The sequence below is a fragment of the Eptesicus fuscus genome, chromosome 4, assembly GCF_027574615.1.
Source record: "Eptesicus fuscus isolate TK198812 chromosome 4, DD_ASM_mEF_20220401, whole genome shotgun sequence".
NCBI classification, from domain to species: Eukaryota; Metazoa; Chordata; class Mammalia; order Chiroptera; family Vespertilionidae; genus Eptesicus; species Eptesicus fuscus.
Genome location: NC_072476.1, coordinates 113,158,620 through 113,173,749, shown reverse-complemented (window position 1 = coordinate 113,173,749; position 15,130 = coordinate 113,158,620). Strand labels below are relative to the sequence as shown.

Sequence of the window (15,130 nt, the reverse complement as noted above, 5' to 3'; positions counted from 1 at the left end):
ACATCCTATAAGAAAAGTCCTCTCGACGCAAATGTAACAGCATTTCACAGGCAGGGGGGAGCTACATTCAGGGGACAGGCACTCGAATCGCCAGCTGACGGGAAACTCAGGTGCCCCTTGGTCCCACGGTGACGGCACAGACGAGCTGGCTGGCTACGTTTTTATGCCTCATTCAGCCAAGGATGAGGATTGTGTCGGCTCTTTCCAGCCGTCCACGTACCCACACACCCCTGATTGCACGAATGGAAGCCGACCTCTCACGTTTGCCACCCGCTTCGCAGACTCTGGCCCTGCTCAGATGCCTTGTCTGCGGAAGACGGGACGGTTGGAACAGCTGTCTCCGAGCACTGCCGTGAGGGTGCTGCGCTAATGACAGGGGGCGCCTGGACAGCGCCGAGGAGGGAGAGCGCTGTGGTCGGCGTGAACTCAACGCTGGCCTGGGAACGCGCTGCTCTCATATGTGACCGGGGGAGCCTGTTGTGCTGACAGAGGACCCCCAAAACCGCATCCAAGAGGCACCAGTCTGTCGTGCGAAAGTGAAAGGAACGTGGGTCAGGAACCCTATTCTCCGCAGGACCCCCCGTCTGGGCGGCTGGGAAACCTCCATCCGGGGAAAGTGGATCGAAGCTCTGCCTCGGAGAAGGTGGCGCAGGGCGAGGGGGTAACTCTGGGCGCAGGTGACAGATGCGTCCGGAAGTCGATCCTGAACAGGAAAGCGCATGTGCTTCCATGCATCCCTGCTTCTGCTAAGAGCCGACCAAAATCCACGGCTATCTGTGCCCCCCCCCCCATCACCCCCCAAAAACACAGAGAACACTCATAGCAAATAAAACCCCGAATTAACCTGCTTCTCACCCGGGGACTCCCCATTCACAGGAGATTACCGAGTTCCTAAAGCCTCTTCGCTGATCTGACCGCTGACACGCAGTTCAGTGCGTCCCTCCCCAAGGACCGGCCGCCGAGCACAACAGGGACGTGTCGCCACGAAGGCGGGTCTGCCCGGCGTCTCCGCGGCGAGGGGCTGCCACAGCACGGATACGCTGTTCCGAGGAGCAGTGTCTCTGGCCTTCCACGTGGCAGGGAGGCCGGGACCCGCGCAGACAGGCATAGCGGCTGCCTGCTGCCCGCCAGTGGCTCGGGCCTCGGCACGCAGTGCCACCGTGAGGTCCGGCTCCGCGGCACTAGCCGGGCAGAGCGCAGGGCACCCGGCTCCTCAGAGACCGAGGGACCCCCCAGCAGCCCCGGCGAAGGAGGGGCAGCGAAACGTTCACCGCAGACGCGGGCCGAACCCGCTCGGCAGGCCGGGCGGGCTTACCTCGACTTCCAGAGCGAGAACCAAAACAAACACACTTGTTGTTTCTGCTCGTGATATGAACGAGCGCGTGCTGGAACAGCAGGCAGAGGCTGAGAGAACCCGAAGGAGGGCATGGAGGAGCTTGGATTTCCTCACACACAAAGCCCTAAAACGCTACCTTTTCGGCCACTCCAGCGGGCGAGTGCCTCTCCACCAGCCCGGCCTCTGTCAGTCCCGCTAAGCCGTGTCCTTAGGGCAGTTCACCTCTCCTTCCGAGTCCCCAAATGCCCCATAACCTCTCCTTCCGAGTCCCCAAATGCCCCATAACCTCTCCTTCCGAGTCCCCAAATGCCCCATGCCCTACGGGGGTCAGTTCACCTCTCCTTCCGAGTCCCCAAATGCCCCATAACCTCTCCTTCCGAGTCCCCAAATGCCCCATGACCTCTCCTTCCGAGTCCCCAAATGCCCCATGCCCTACAGGGGTCAGTTCACCTCTCCTTCCGAGTCCCCAAATGCCCCATGCCGCGCTGGGGGCAGTTCACCTGTACTGACCATTGGACTCTACAGTGAGGGGCGTGCAGGAGGCAGCCAATCAGTGATTCTCTCTCATCAGTGACGTTTCTATTTCTCTCTCCCGCTCCCTTCTTCTCTGAAATCAATAAAAATATACTTTTTTAAAAAAAAGAAGAAAGGATCAGCTCCCAGGCAGGCCACGTGGCCAGTGGTGTGAGCTGTGAGGCCCCGACCCTGTCTCGGGGTGGCCCCAGCCCAGCCGCATGGTCAGCAGAGCGTCGAGGGGTCACCAGCGACTCAGGCCTCTGAGAGGGTGAACACCTGCCCAGGGTCCCTCCTTAAAGCCGAGCCCCGAGGGAGGTCAGCCAGGCCCGACCCACAGGCCCCCAGTCCCGGACACAGCCTGACCCGGGTCCGAGCCTCCCGCTGCTCCCTGTGTAACCATTCTGCTGCTGGGGCAGTGATGCCCCTCGGACATCCGACGGAGGGCACAGAGGCCTATGGGCACAGACGGAGACCCGCCGGCCGTGGGCGGCGTCCGCACCTCTCAGCTCGTGTCCCCCGGGCGCCAGGCACATGCATACAAATCCCTATCGAGGACACGTGGGACACGGGGCTGAGAACCGCAGGAAGCTGTGTGTGGACACGGTGCGAAGTGGGGAGGCGGGGTGTTAACTGGATGGACCAGGACTCCCATTACATCACCTTCTGGCTTTTGCTTGTCGGTGACACCACAAACGCCCCCCAGCCTCGCCCTGTGCGTGTGTGAGCCAGCCCCACATTATGTCTCTTTTAAGGCATATTTTATTGATCTCAGAGCGGAAGGGAGAGGGAGTTAGAAACACCAGTGATGAGAGAGGATCACAGATTGGCTGCCTCCTGCACCCCCCACACTGGGGGTGGAGCTCACAACCCGGGCAGGTGCCCGGACCGGGAATGAACCCTGACCTCCTGGTTCAGAGGTCGATGCTCAACCACAGCGTCATGCCGGCCGGGCTGAGTCAGTCCCGTTTTAAAGATGAGGACGATGAGGCTTAAATATTTCACCTGGTGGCCCCAAATCACACACTGCGAGGAAGTTCTTGTCACTCTGAGTCGAGTTTTGTGGGTTTTTGTGGGTTTTTTTTTTTTTTAACCAAACTCCAGGTGTCTAAATATAAGAAGCCAGGAATAGCACCTCCGCTCCCAGCACCTAACATGACGCAGCATCGGGAGGGGGGGGGAGCTGGGGAGAAAGTGTGAGGACTTAGTCACCTCACTCACCTCATTAGAATCTATTCTGGACTCAGCTGCCCCCTCACAGCCTCCTGACCCGGGCACGAGGGGTCATGACACCCACGCTCCCCCGCTGACGTGCGTGGTCGTGACTCGGCGGCTGAGTCACCCTCCCCGGCCTTCCGAGGACCGGTCCCCACAAGAGGCAGCGGCGGCCGCAGGCAAGGACCACTCTCCACAGGAGGAGCGGGGACACGAGCTTCTGGAAGGAGGGGTCCCTGACCCCCGACCCCTTGGCCAGGAAGAAAGACATTTCTCTGCGCGTCCCTTTCATACCCGAACGCACCAAAGAAAGCCCCTCGCAGCACGCCCGCCGTCTAACACACACCGCACAGAAGGCTTACTTTGGCCTCTCGGTTCAAACGAAGGAACTCGGAAGGGGGTCTGATGAACTCAGGTCCCAAAGTAAACAGAACTGATTGTAAACCAATCCACACAGCACAGCGTTCAAGACAAAACCAGACTCAGCCGAGCGGCTCGCCCTCCCGCCTCCCGCCTCCCAGTGTTGCGAGCTCTGAAAGGGGGGCCGCCTGGCTGTGGCACTCATGGAGGGCGGCTCCGCCTCCCAGGGGATGAGCCGGGCATCAGCACTTAGAACCGGCCTCCCGGGCCCACCCTCCCGTCAGGAGGCCAGGCCCACCTTCCCTGGTGGCTCCAGACGATCCCTGGCCTATGAGAGTCGCCGCAACCCCGAGGCGCCCGTGACCTCCAGGTGCCCGTGACCCCGAGGTACCCGTGACCTCGAGGCACCCATAACCCTGAGGCGCCCGTGACCTCCAGGCACCTGTGACCCCGAGGCCCCTGTGACCTCCAGGTGCCCGTGACCACAAGGCGCCCGAGACCCCGAGGCGCCCGAGACCCCGAGGCACCTGCTCACGGTGGTGCAGAGGGAGGTCCTCCTCAGAGGCAGGAATGAGGGTCGGCCTCGCTCCACAGGGTCCTTTGTTCGAGGTTGAATGAGAAGAGCCTTCACCCCGTGGCTGCTCAGACTCTCAGGCAGACTCACTGGGTCCCAGGGACCCGAGGGCACAGACCCAGGCCCCTCCCTGTGCACCTGGGACCAGGAGCCCGGCCCGAGGCAGGCTCGTGTCACTCGTCAAGGTGTTTTCAGCCCGCGCTCCACTTCTCTTTACCTGCAGTGTCTCAGCAGCACAGAGATGAGACCCAGCGGGTGGTGGAAATGGCTTTTCATTCCTTCATTCACTCGCTCGTTCATTCATTCATTCATTCATTCACTCGCTCATTCATTCATTCCTTCATTCACTCGCTCGTTCATTCATTCATTCATTCACTTGCTCATTCATTCATTCATTCATTAACAGCGGCAGCATCGGCGCCAGCGCCGTGCGAAGTGCTGAAGGGGCAGCAGGGAACACGCCGTTTGCTTGCCTGCACACCGAGCACTGTGTGCGCGGAGGGCGTGAGGAAGAGGAGAACCAGACAGGACCCTCACAGCCGCGGAGACTGACCCTCCTGGGGTGAGGGAGGCAGCGGGTCCCACACAGGGGCTGGCAACCTCAGCTGTGTCGAGGAGAACCGGGGTCAGGGTCAGCAATGCAGTCGCAGGACTAAAAGCAATCTTTGCTTTGACCTGAAGAGCGTTAGCGACCCCAGTGAGAGCCCTGTCACCCACAGGCACCCTCAGAGCTGGCCACCGGGGGGCCTCCGTGTGCATCAACAGCCGACAGCCTTAGGGCTTCCAGATGCTGGCCCAACCCCATGGCCGGGACTATAGTCGGGTCCAATGCAACCGCCGTCAGGTGCCCGGCAAACCCTGGGTCGGCACCAGGGGTGATGGGATGAGATGTCTCCTAAAGGTTTGCCGGGAACTGGAGGATCTCTGGTATTTCTTAAAAGGCAGCGGTTCTGTGACCGATGGAATGTGTGATCTGACCAGCTCTGTCCTGGTGCAAAGCCCAGTGGCCCTATTGCTGACTCCGTGGGTGCACGAGGAATACTCGGGAAGGTGAGTGCCGATGTCGGTGGATCTACAGTTAGGGATTCCGGGCGTTCCCCATCGAGCGGGAGCAGAATGGACACCAGTCCTGTCTCGGAGGTTCTGTCTGGGTCCGCTCAGTGCCTGTGTGTGGAGAGCGAGCGGTCAGGTAACGAGGGACGTTACTCCTTAACGGTTGTGGTGTGCCGTGTCAGAGCTCAACCGGATCATTTCATTTTTCCCTTTGAAACCAGCCAAAGCGAAAGGATCCTCCCAAGGAACGTGTACAAGGTGCAGACTCTTCTGTGACACGGAAGGAACACGGGCCAGGCGTCCGGGAGCATGTGCTCCGGCCAACACCGGCCTTCTCGGTGGTCTCAGCGCCCGCTCACCCTCCAGAGCTCAGGTTTCTCACCTTTAATACCCGGCGGATAGTGACCGGTCAGCCTCTCCCAACCGTGAGTCTGTGTGATGAGGGCACCAGGCCTCGCTGTGACCAACGGTATACAAACCGCTATCGCTCAGTGAGCCCCAAAGCTCCAGGAAGAGCTGTGGTCTCCCCTCCATGGCACGGCCTGTGTTCCTTCCCAACAGGAACCCTGTGCTTTCCTGGGGATGAGAAAAGTCACCTGTAAATCCCAGGCCAAGCACGTCGGTCTCCTAGGACACTCCCTCCTGGGACTGGCTTCGCTCGGAGGTGAGAGGCCCTGGGAGGAACAGGAACCCTCATCAACGCCGGCTCAGGCCGCGGCTGCGCTGCTGAGGGGACATCTCATCCCATCACCCCTGGTGCCGACCCAGGGTTTGCCGGGGGGACTGAAGGCCCCGACGCCCGGGGAAGGAGACTCGGAGCTTCAAACCCTGAGAGCGCCGCGTTTCAGAAGCAGGAAGGAGCGGGAGAGACCTCCCCGCGTCCCTTGTTCGTGCAGGGTGCTCAGAAGGTGACACAGCGTCGGAGAACACGGGAGATGATTCTCTAGAGACGCTTGAGGTGAAGAAATCCATCACCCAGCACCTGAAAACTCTTCTAAACATTTCATTTATTTAAAGCAACACGGGTGCATTTTAGAATACTGAAGAGGAGAGAAATAAATATTTGTTAAATCAACGTAAGTGCGATTCCCACCGATGTTCATTTCCCCGAGGAGGTCATCTGGAAACGAAATTCTGAAAACTCCGATGGTTTAAGCGCTTAAACACCTAATTGAGGAAAACCTGGGACTGAGTTCCCCACAGGCCAGACGCAGGGAGAACGGAAAAATGAACAAAGTGACGTACAAACAAGACCCGCCTGGGACAGGCTCTTACAACATCCGTCCCGCAAACCCCACGGCGTGCCCCGGCTCAGGGAACCTGACTTCCCCTCCACGCCGGCCTGTCGCAAACCTCCCAGGATGAGGGTGCCATCGGGAGGAGAGGGGACGTCCACTCAGGGGAGGAAGTGCGGATGCAGAGGCCTGAGAGGACCAGGAACACGGGTATCGCCACCGGACGGCATGGAGGGGACACGGGAGCACGGGGACACGGGAGCACGAGGCGGGCGGACAGGCATGGCCTCGGGGGGCTTTCCGGGTGTACCCAGGAGTTGGCTTTATTCTGAGAGCCAACGAAGCCACGGGAAGTTATAGATAAAAGGACGACAAGACCCCACTTACATTCTAGAGAAAGCTACGCCCGCTGTCGTCTGGGCAATGAACAGGAGAAGAGCGGGACGGAAGGCGGGCGCTCGGAGGAGGTCACGTGGTGCCCGGTGAGAGGCAACAGGCCCAGTGGTCAGTGACGACGGGAACCGAGTGGATCTGAGGGGGCCGATTAGAAACAACGGCTCGGACGTCTACGGCTGAGCGCGGGCGTGAGGAGCGAGTGGGTGAACGGCACGTCGAGGTTCCCGCCTGGAGTCGTGTGGTCGATGTTGGGGCCACGCACTGAACCAGCAAACACCAGGGAAAGACGCGGGGGAGGGCGTGCTGTGGGAAGGAGGGTTCCATCTGGGACATGTAAGCGAGGTCTGGGTGGAAACATGACCCAACCGGTCGTGTATGTCACACTGAGGGGTTAGTTCTAATTTTCTAACCTGAAAAACTAATTTTTGTTGATGTGAAAAATACAATTATTGACCTCAGCTTCTGGTTATAAGTGAGTAATAGGAGCTGGAATAGAAACTATAAACTATGCAAAAAAAATATTTTTAGGCTATAAATGCTGACCCAATGTTTAAACTTGATAACAACTACAAACCCATAGACTCAAGGGGATCAATAAAACCCAAACAGTGTAAACACACGCACATGGACACCCACACCTGCATGGACATCATCATAATGTTACTAAAAACAGGAATGAAGAGGAAATTTTTAAAGTGTTCAGAGAAAAAATACACATCAGAGAAAGAAAGGTAAGATATACTATGGAGCTCTCGCCAGGCGTCCTCGTGGGAGTGACATCGTCTTTAAACCCTGCGTGGCAATCCCTGACGCACCGCCGTGATGCCCAGGGAAGACAGGGCGACCTGGAAGTCCAACTACTTCCTTAAGATCATCCAACTTCTGGATGATTATCCAAAATGCTTCATTGTGGGAGCAGACAATGTGGGCTCCAAGCAGATGCAGCAGATCCGCATGTCCCTCCGCGGGAAGGCTGTGGTGCTGATGGGCAAGAACACCATGATGCGCAAGGCCATCCGAGGACATCTGGAAGCAGCCCAGCGCTGGAGGAACTGCTGCCTCACATCCGGGGGAACGTGGGCTTTGTGTTCACCAAGGAGGACCTCACTGCGGTCAGGGACATGCTGCGGCCAATAAGGTGCCAGCTGCTGCCCGTGCTGGTGCCATTGCCCCGTGTGAAGTCACTGTGCCAGCCCAGAACACTGGTCTAGGGCCAGAGAAGACCTCCTTCTTCCATGCTTTAGGCGTCACCACTAAAATCTCCAGGGGCACCACTGAAATCCTGAGTGATGTACAGCTGATTAAGACTGGAGACAAAGTGGGAGCCAGCGAAGCCACACTGCTGAACATGCTCAACATCTCCCCCTTCTCCTTTGGGCTGATCATCCAGCAGGTGTTTGACAATGGCAGCATCTACAACCCGGAAGTGCTTGACATCACAGAGGAAACTCTGCATTCCCGCTTCCTGGAGGGTGTCCGCAATGTTGCCAGCGTATGCCTTCAGATTGGTTATCCAACTGTTGCGTCAGTACCCCATTCTATCATCAATGGGTACAAGCGAGTTCTGGCTTTGTCTGTGGAGACTGATTACACCTTCCCACTTGCTGAAAAGGTCAAGGCCTTCTTGGCTGATCCATCTGCATTTGTGGCTGCTGCCCCCAGGGCTGCTGCTGACACCTCTGTTGCCCCTGCTGCTGCCACAGCCCCAGCCAAGGTCGAAGCAAAGGAAGAGTCGGAGGAGTCGGACGAGGATATGGGATTTGGTCTCTTTGATTAATTACCAAAAAGCAACAGCCAACTATTTGAGAAACAAGGAAATAAAGGCTTACTTCTCCTAAAAAAAAAAAAAAAAAAAGATATACTATGGACTCATCGTCCAATACCATGTAGATCAAAGACAATGGAATAGCTTCTTTAAACAGCTGGAAGAAAATATCTGTCAGCCTAAAATTCTATTTCTAGGAAATATATCTTTCAAAATAAAAGCAAGAAAAAAAGTAAAAGCAAGGTAAAAAAATTTTTCACACAAACTAAAGCTAAGAAAATTAGTCAACAGAAGACCTTTACCCACAAGGATCTTAAAGGAAGTTCCTCAAGCAAAAATAAAAAAAGAACAAAGAATGGATGAGACACACAGAAAACAAATAGTAAAATGGTATCTATAAACCAAATCATATCAATTATTGCATTAACTATTAAAGGCCTAACTTTCAATTAAATAACAGAGATTGACAAATTGGATAAAAAAGCAAGACCCCAAGTAGATATTGTCTACAAGAAACCTGTTTTCTATGCAAAGCCACAGATGGTTTTAAAATGAAAGGATGGGAAATAAATACACCAGGAGAACATCGATATGAAGAAAGCTAGAGTGACCATCCTATCTAATAAAGACGGAATACGCAAATCAACCGTGCCTCCGCCACAAAGATGGCGGCGCCCACAGCGGAGGCAGGGGGTTTCTGTAACACAAGATGGCTGCACCCACAGCGGAGGCCGAGTTCCCTTAACAAGCAATCACCAGGGACCTGAGGCGGCGCCCCCCCCCGCCCCGCCCTGTGGGGCTTGACAGGGGACCTCAGGCCATGCCCCCCGCCCCGGCGCCAGGCCAAGGGACCTCAGGCCACGCCCCCCGCCCCGGCGCCAGGCCAGGGGACCTGAGGCTGTGCCTCCCGCCCAGCGGGGCTTGACAAGGGTGGGACCAGCCGTGTCTGGATCTAGCCCAATGGGGGGGCAGCCGGGTCTGGGTCTCACGCGATTTCGAGGCGCACGTGGGTCCCACAGTGCGCCCCAGACTATGACAGTAGGGAGATTTTCATATACATTTTACTAATTTTCTTTCATCTCTGACACTTCTATTGTAGAGAAAGGGCAAATAGCAATATTAAAATATTTCCGCTAATTAATCCCCTTTTAATGTGCACGGATTTCGTGCACCGGCCACTAGTGTTAATGTCAGAAAATGCAGCCTCCAGAACAAGGCACATTCCCGGCACGAAGAGGGAACGTCACATGATAACAGGGCCAGTTCTTCCGAAGACACAGAATCCTAACTGTGTGTCCAGCCGCAGCAGCGTTTCCCTGCGATCGAAGAGAGAACCTGCTTCAAGCACGGAGGGGAGACGCAGACACGTGAGCAGCTGCAGCTGGAGACGAACACCCCCTCAGCAACTAACAGAAAATCAGGACAGAGACAGAAAATCCAAACGACAGCATCAACTAACTCAGCCGCGTGGCCCTTGGAGAGGACTCGCTACGGAGCAGCCGCGGTGTGCACAGCCTCCCTCGCGTGGACAGCACAGTCGCTAAGGCTGACCACCCTGTGCAGCTGTGGTGAAGGGAAGGCCCCCGAGATGGTCCTGGGTCCTGGTGAGAGCCGAGGAGGGAGGAGGCCGAGGAGGGAGGAGGCCGAGGAGAAGCCTGGGGAATGAGCGGGATTGGGAGGTGTGTCTGAACCACCAGAAGCCGGGGACACAGAAGGGATCTCCCGGGAGGCTCGGCGGGACACCACTCGCTGGCGCCTCGATTGCACGCTTCCGGCCCCGGACTTGGAGGAAATGAGTTTCTGTCTAAGCACCAGCGGGTAGTCTGTGGCAGCCTGGGCCACGGGTGCGATGCCAGTCACTGGACCATGAGCGAGGTCCCTCGGGGCTCTGCCCCAGCCTGAATCCCCAGAATGCCTTGCAGCGGCACCTCCCAGAATGCAGCCACCTGCTTCCTGGGGCCATTCATTTGTCTCACATAGCACTTCCTTCCGTTTTCCCTCTCGGCTTTCAAAGAAGAAACACGGGGCAGTGGGACAAGCACCAGATCGGACTGTGAGCGGGCTCTGCCACAGGCCAGTCGTTTCCTGTGTAAAAAAGTGGGCAGGACGACATCAGCTGCAGGTGCCACAGGCTCCCCTGGTCACGAGAGGTCTTAGCACGGAGTCTGCCTCCCCCGGGACGCCGCAGTCTCCAGCAAAGAGAGGGGGTCGCTCTGTTTCAAAGACCCTCCCAGCTCCAACCATTACCCAACATCTATCTATATTAATAAAAGGGTAATATGCTAATTAGACCATGAGACCTTCCAAACGTCCTTCTGGACAAGGCCATGGTGGTGGAGCCGAGGCAGAGGTGGTTAGGGGTAATCAGGCCAGGAGGGGAGGGCAGTTGGGGGTGATCAGGCTGGCGGGGGGGGGCAGTTGGGGGCAAATAGGCCGGCAGAGGGGACCAGTTGGGGGTGAGCAGGCCGGCAGGGGGTGCAGTTCGGGGCAATCAGGCAGCAGGCAGAGTGGTTAGGGGTGATCAAGCAGGCAGGCAGGTGAGCGGTTAGGAGCCAGCAGTCCCGGATTGCGAGGGGGTTGTCCGACTGCCAGTTTAGGCCCGATCCCACAGGGGTCCCAGATTGGAGAGGATGCAGGGCGGGCTGAGGGACACCCCACCCCCATGCACGAATTTCGTACCCCGGGCCACTAGTATATATATAAAAGCCTAAGCGACCTTTCGACCATTCAACCAGTAGCTATGACGCACACTGACAGGGGCCTTCTGACCCGAGGTGGCTCTCCAGCCCTGCCCCCAATTCCCACTGGAGCCTGGTGATTCCGCCTCCGTTCAGGGTCCCCAGCTTCCAGAAAGACCCTGTTTCCTACCCAGGGCCTCACAGAAGCTTCAGGCACTGCCTCCAGCCACCTGCTCGCAGGGAAGCCAGGGCCCGGGGGTGGGAGACCACCTGACCTGAGTGAGAGGTTTGAGGAAGCCCTTGGGGTGCCCAGAGGCAAAGCAACCTGTGTGGCAGAGTCCAGGTGTGGGCCAGGCCTGCCCCTCAGGGCTCCGGCTCCAGGGAGAAGGGTCGGAGTTCAAAGAGAAGCCAGGTCGCCGCACCCCGAGGCTCGTGATTCTGTTCCCCCCAAAGACCTGCCGAAGCCTGAGCCGCCAGGACTGCGCGTGTGACCGTTTGGAAGTCAGGTCTTCATGGATGTGAAGGTGCAATGAGGGCAGGAGGGCCCTAACCAGCATGATTGGCCTCCTTATAAAAGGGGGATCTGGCCAGAGACACAGACGGAAAACCACCAGGCGCCCCGGGTGGGGGAGCTGGTATTGCGGGTGATGCATCCGAAAGCCAAGGATGCCAGCAAGCACAGAGGGAGGTGAGGAAGGAAGATCCCCCAGGCCGCCGGGGAGCCTGCGCCGCTGACCCCTGGTTCTGGACGGGCCCCCAGGACTCTGGGAACATAAGCTGCTGCCGGTTCAGGCACCTGATGTGGTTGGAGCCGCAGGGACGCAGGCACGCGGACAGATGGACGGACAGACGGACGGACAGACGGACGGGCGGACGGAGCGAGCAGCCTTCACTTCTCAGCGTGGACATTCGCCTCACACGGAGCTCGGAGAAGATGGTGTCCAAGCCTTTACTTTATAAATAAGAAAACGGAGATGCGGGGAGACTTGCTCACGTCACACAGCAGGTCCCAGCAAGCTCTCTGCCTGCCTCACGGGGCGGGGCGGGGTGCGGGGGAGGGGAGTGGGGGTCCGTGAGCCACCCCCAGCCCCGCTGAGTGGAAACCCTCGCACAACTCGCCCCCCCCCCATCACCTCCTTTAAGGAGCCCCGGTGAACGGAGTGGCACCCCCAGGCCGGCAGCGTGAGGGGCTCGCTCAGGAAGGCAGCCTGGCAATGAACACGCCTTTGTTCCTTTGGTGCCAAAGGAAAACATCTAATAACCCTGAGAAAGTCCCCATAAACCCACCGAACAAAGGGTGTATTTCCTTGTGAATTAGCAATTTTAAAAAGTTAAACAAAGCTCATTGTGTGAAGAATGACCGGCCACACATTCCCGAGGAACGATAAGAAACGGCCCAGTCAGCACTGGGAGCCGGAGGGGCTCCGCCCGGAGCAGATCCGCTTCCCGTGGGCGGCACGTTTCCTACCAGAGGCAGGCCTGCGTCCTCTCTTTTTAAAGTATTTGCTGTTGCTGATAGTATGACAGATACCGCCCCCTTCACTACCCCTTCCCCTCCCCCCTCCCCCCTCCCCCACCCTCGTCTTCCCCACCCTGTGCCGGTCCCTGGGCTGTGCCTTTAAGTATACGAGTCCTTTGGTTTCTCTCTTCTCGCCCCCCAACCCCACATCATGGCTTGTCCATCAACCCCAGCAGACCCTGGGAGGGTGGCCACACCCGGGCCGGGAAGGCTCGGCTCTCTGGAGGACTGTGGGAGGAACTGGGGAGCAGCTGCCGCAGCGTCCGTCCGGCAGGGGAAAGCCGTGAACCCCGGGAAAGCCAGGCCCCGGGAACCCCTCCGTCCTGGGACCTCTCTCCCGGAGAGCCGCCTGCAGCAGGCGCAGGGCTGGGGTCCCGGTGGTGACCCCCGGTCACGGCTTGAGCAGCGCAGGCTACCAGCTGGGGCTGTGCCCCCACACGTCCGGCTCTCACAGAGCGAGGTTCACTGCCCGGGTCCGACCCCCTCCGGCAGGCAGGGCTGTTCTCCAGGCGAGTCCTCAGGCCGACAATTAGGTCCCACAGACTCAGGCCTGAGAATCACGCCCGTTAGGACCCTGACCCCGATGGCCCTCGCGGCCCGGCTGGTGCTGGGGGGAGGGGGCTCACTGGGACCAGTCACAGCCTCCTCTGCAGGTTTAGCTCTGGTCCCTGCCGGTGCCCAGATCGAGGTGCTGGGTTGGCATCCGCCCACGTGGGGCACCTCGGGAATCATGTCACAGGTCACTGGGGCCCTCCCCGCACCAGCCCGGTGCGGACGCGAGGAGACGCCTTCCCCAGCCGGCACCCGGCACTCCCCTCAGACACGGCTCCAACGCCCAGACCTGAGCCGGCAGGAAGCTTTCCATCCTGAGGTTCACCTCTGGGCAGGGAAGCACCAGCATCAACCAAGAGAGCCCAGGGGAGCGGCTCCCTTCACAGCGAGACTCCCCTTTCCTAAGCGGAGAGCAGGGGCCGGCTCATGTAGTTCCCACTTCCCGTCCCGGACGCGGCTGCCCCGCCGCGGCGCTGTCCGGCCTCAGCCGGTGTGCTGGTGACCCCTGCCGGTGTGCTGGTGACCCCTGCAGGCTCACCGCCCTCAGTGAGGCTCACAGCTTCCTCAATCAGCACCAAACAGCCTTCAGCTCTCAGCGGCTTTAGAAACGACCCTCCTCCGGTAAAATCCTAGGGGGTCGTTTCCCTGCAAACCAGAGGCCTGGTGTTGAACACGGAGACACGGGTTCTCCCTCAGGGGGCCCTCCTTCCCCGCGGACTCCATCGCTGGCTCACACCGTCTTTGGCTGCTTTGCCCACGCGCACGGTCAGTGCCCGGCCCAGGTCTCAGTACGAGAATCGGAGAAAGTCGGAAAATGCACTCACAGACATTGTTCCGGAACCCTCGACGCGGCACTTCCCAGAGCCGACGGCATTTCCCACCAGAGAACTCGCCCACCAGCTGAGCCAGGTGAGGGGTGGGGGGATTCAGGGCACGGAGGCCGGGTGGAGGGTCCCATAGGGCTTCCTCGTGGTCCTGGGACAGGGGAGAGCCAGGAACCTGGAGTCCTGGGGGTGTCCTGGGGGGACCCAGACTCCATGTTGTGCAGCCAGGGGGTGGGAGTGACAGGGGGACCCGGACTCCATGCTGTGCAGTGGGGGGGAGAGGGGGGAGAGACAGGGGGACCCGGACTCCATGCTGTGCAGCCGGGGGGACAGGGGGGAACAGGGGGGCCCAGACTCCATGCTGTGCAGCAGGGGGGAGAGGGGGGAGAGACAGGGGGACCCGGACTCCATTCTGTGACAGACCCGGGGGTGGGGGGGAGAGGGGGGAGAGACAGGGGGACCCGGACTCCATGCTGTGCAGCCGGGGGGACAGGGGGGAACAGGGGGGGACCCAAACTCCATGCTGTGCAGCCAGGGGTGAGGGGGGGACAGGGGGACCCAGACTCCATGCTGTGCAGCTGGGGGTGAGGGGGGGACAGGGGGACCCAGACTCCATGCTGTGCAGCTGGGGGTGAGGGGGGGACAGGGGGACCCAGACTCCATGCTGTGCAGCCGGGGGTGAGGGGGGACAGGGTCCATCATGTTGTGATAACTATACGGTGCCGGGGGCATGGCGGTGGCGCATGGTGGTGGTGGCCATGGCGGTGTAGGGGGGGGCATGACGGTGGGGGGGGGGGGGGTGCGGGGGTAGGAGGGGGGGCGGCGGGCATGGTGGTGCCGGGGGAACACTGTGTGGGTTTATGATGGTCTAACCTCTATGCTGTGCATCTGAAACTAATTACAGAATAAAACTGAAAAATACTGTAATTGAAAAGCATGTTGAATAAGTAAAGAAATAAGATCCCGTTAACAGAGATGGGAGACCAGCTGGCATTTCTACAAGGGGAAGTTTCTTCCTCCCTAGGAAACCCCACTGCTGTCTGAGCAGGCCGGTCTCTGACCCTAAATGTCAAACTTAAGTCCTATTAACAGACAGGGCTTATCTTATTA

The 15,130-nt window shown here is 58.8% G+C and overlaps 1 pseudogene; it reads left to right on the top strand.

The window, feature by feature from the left end:
* The first annotated feature begins 7,437 nt into the window (after positions 1–7,437).
* Positions 7,438–8,531, top strand: LOC129148752 (60S acidic ribosomal protein P0-like; annotated as a pseudogene).
* The last annotated feature ends 6,599 nt before the right edge of the window (positions 8,532–15,130 follow it).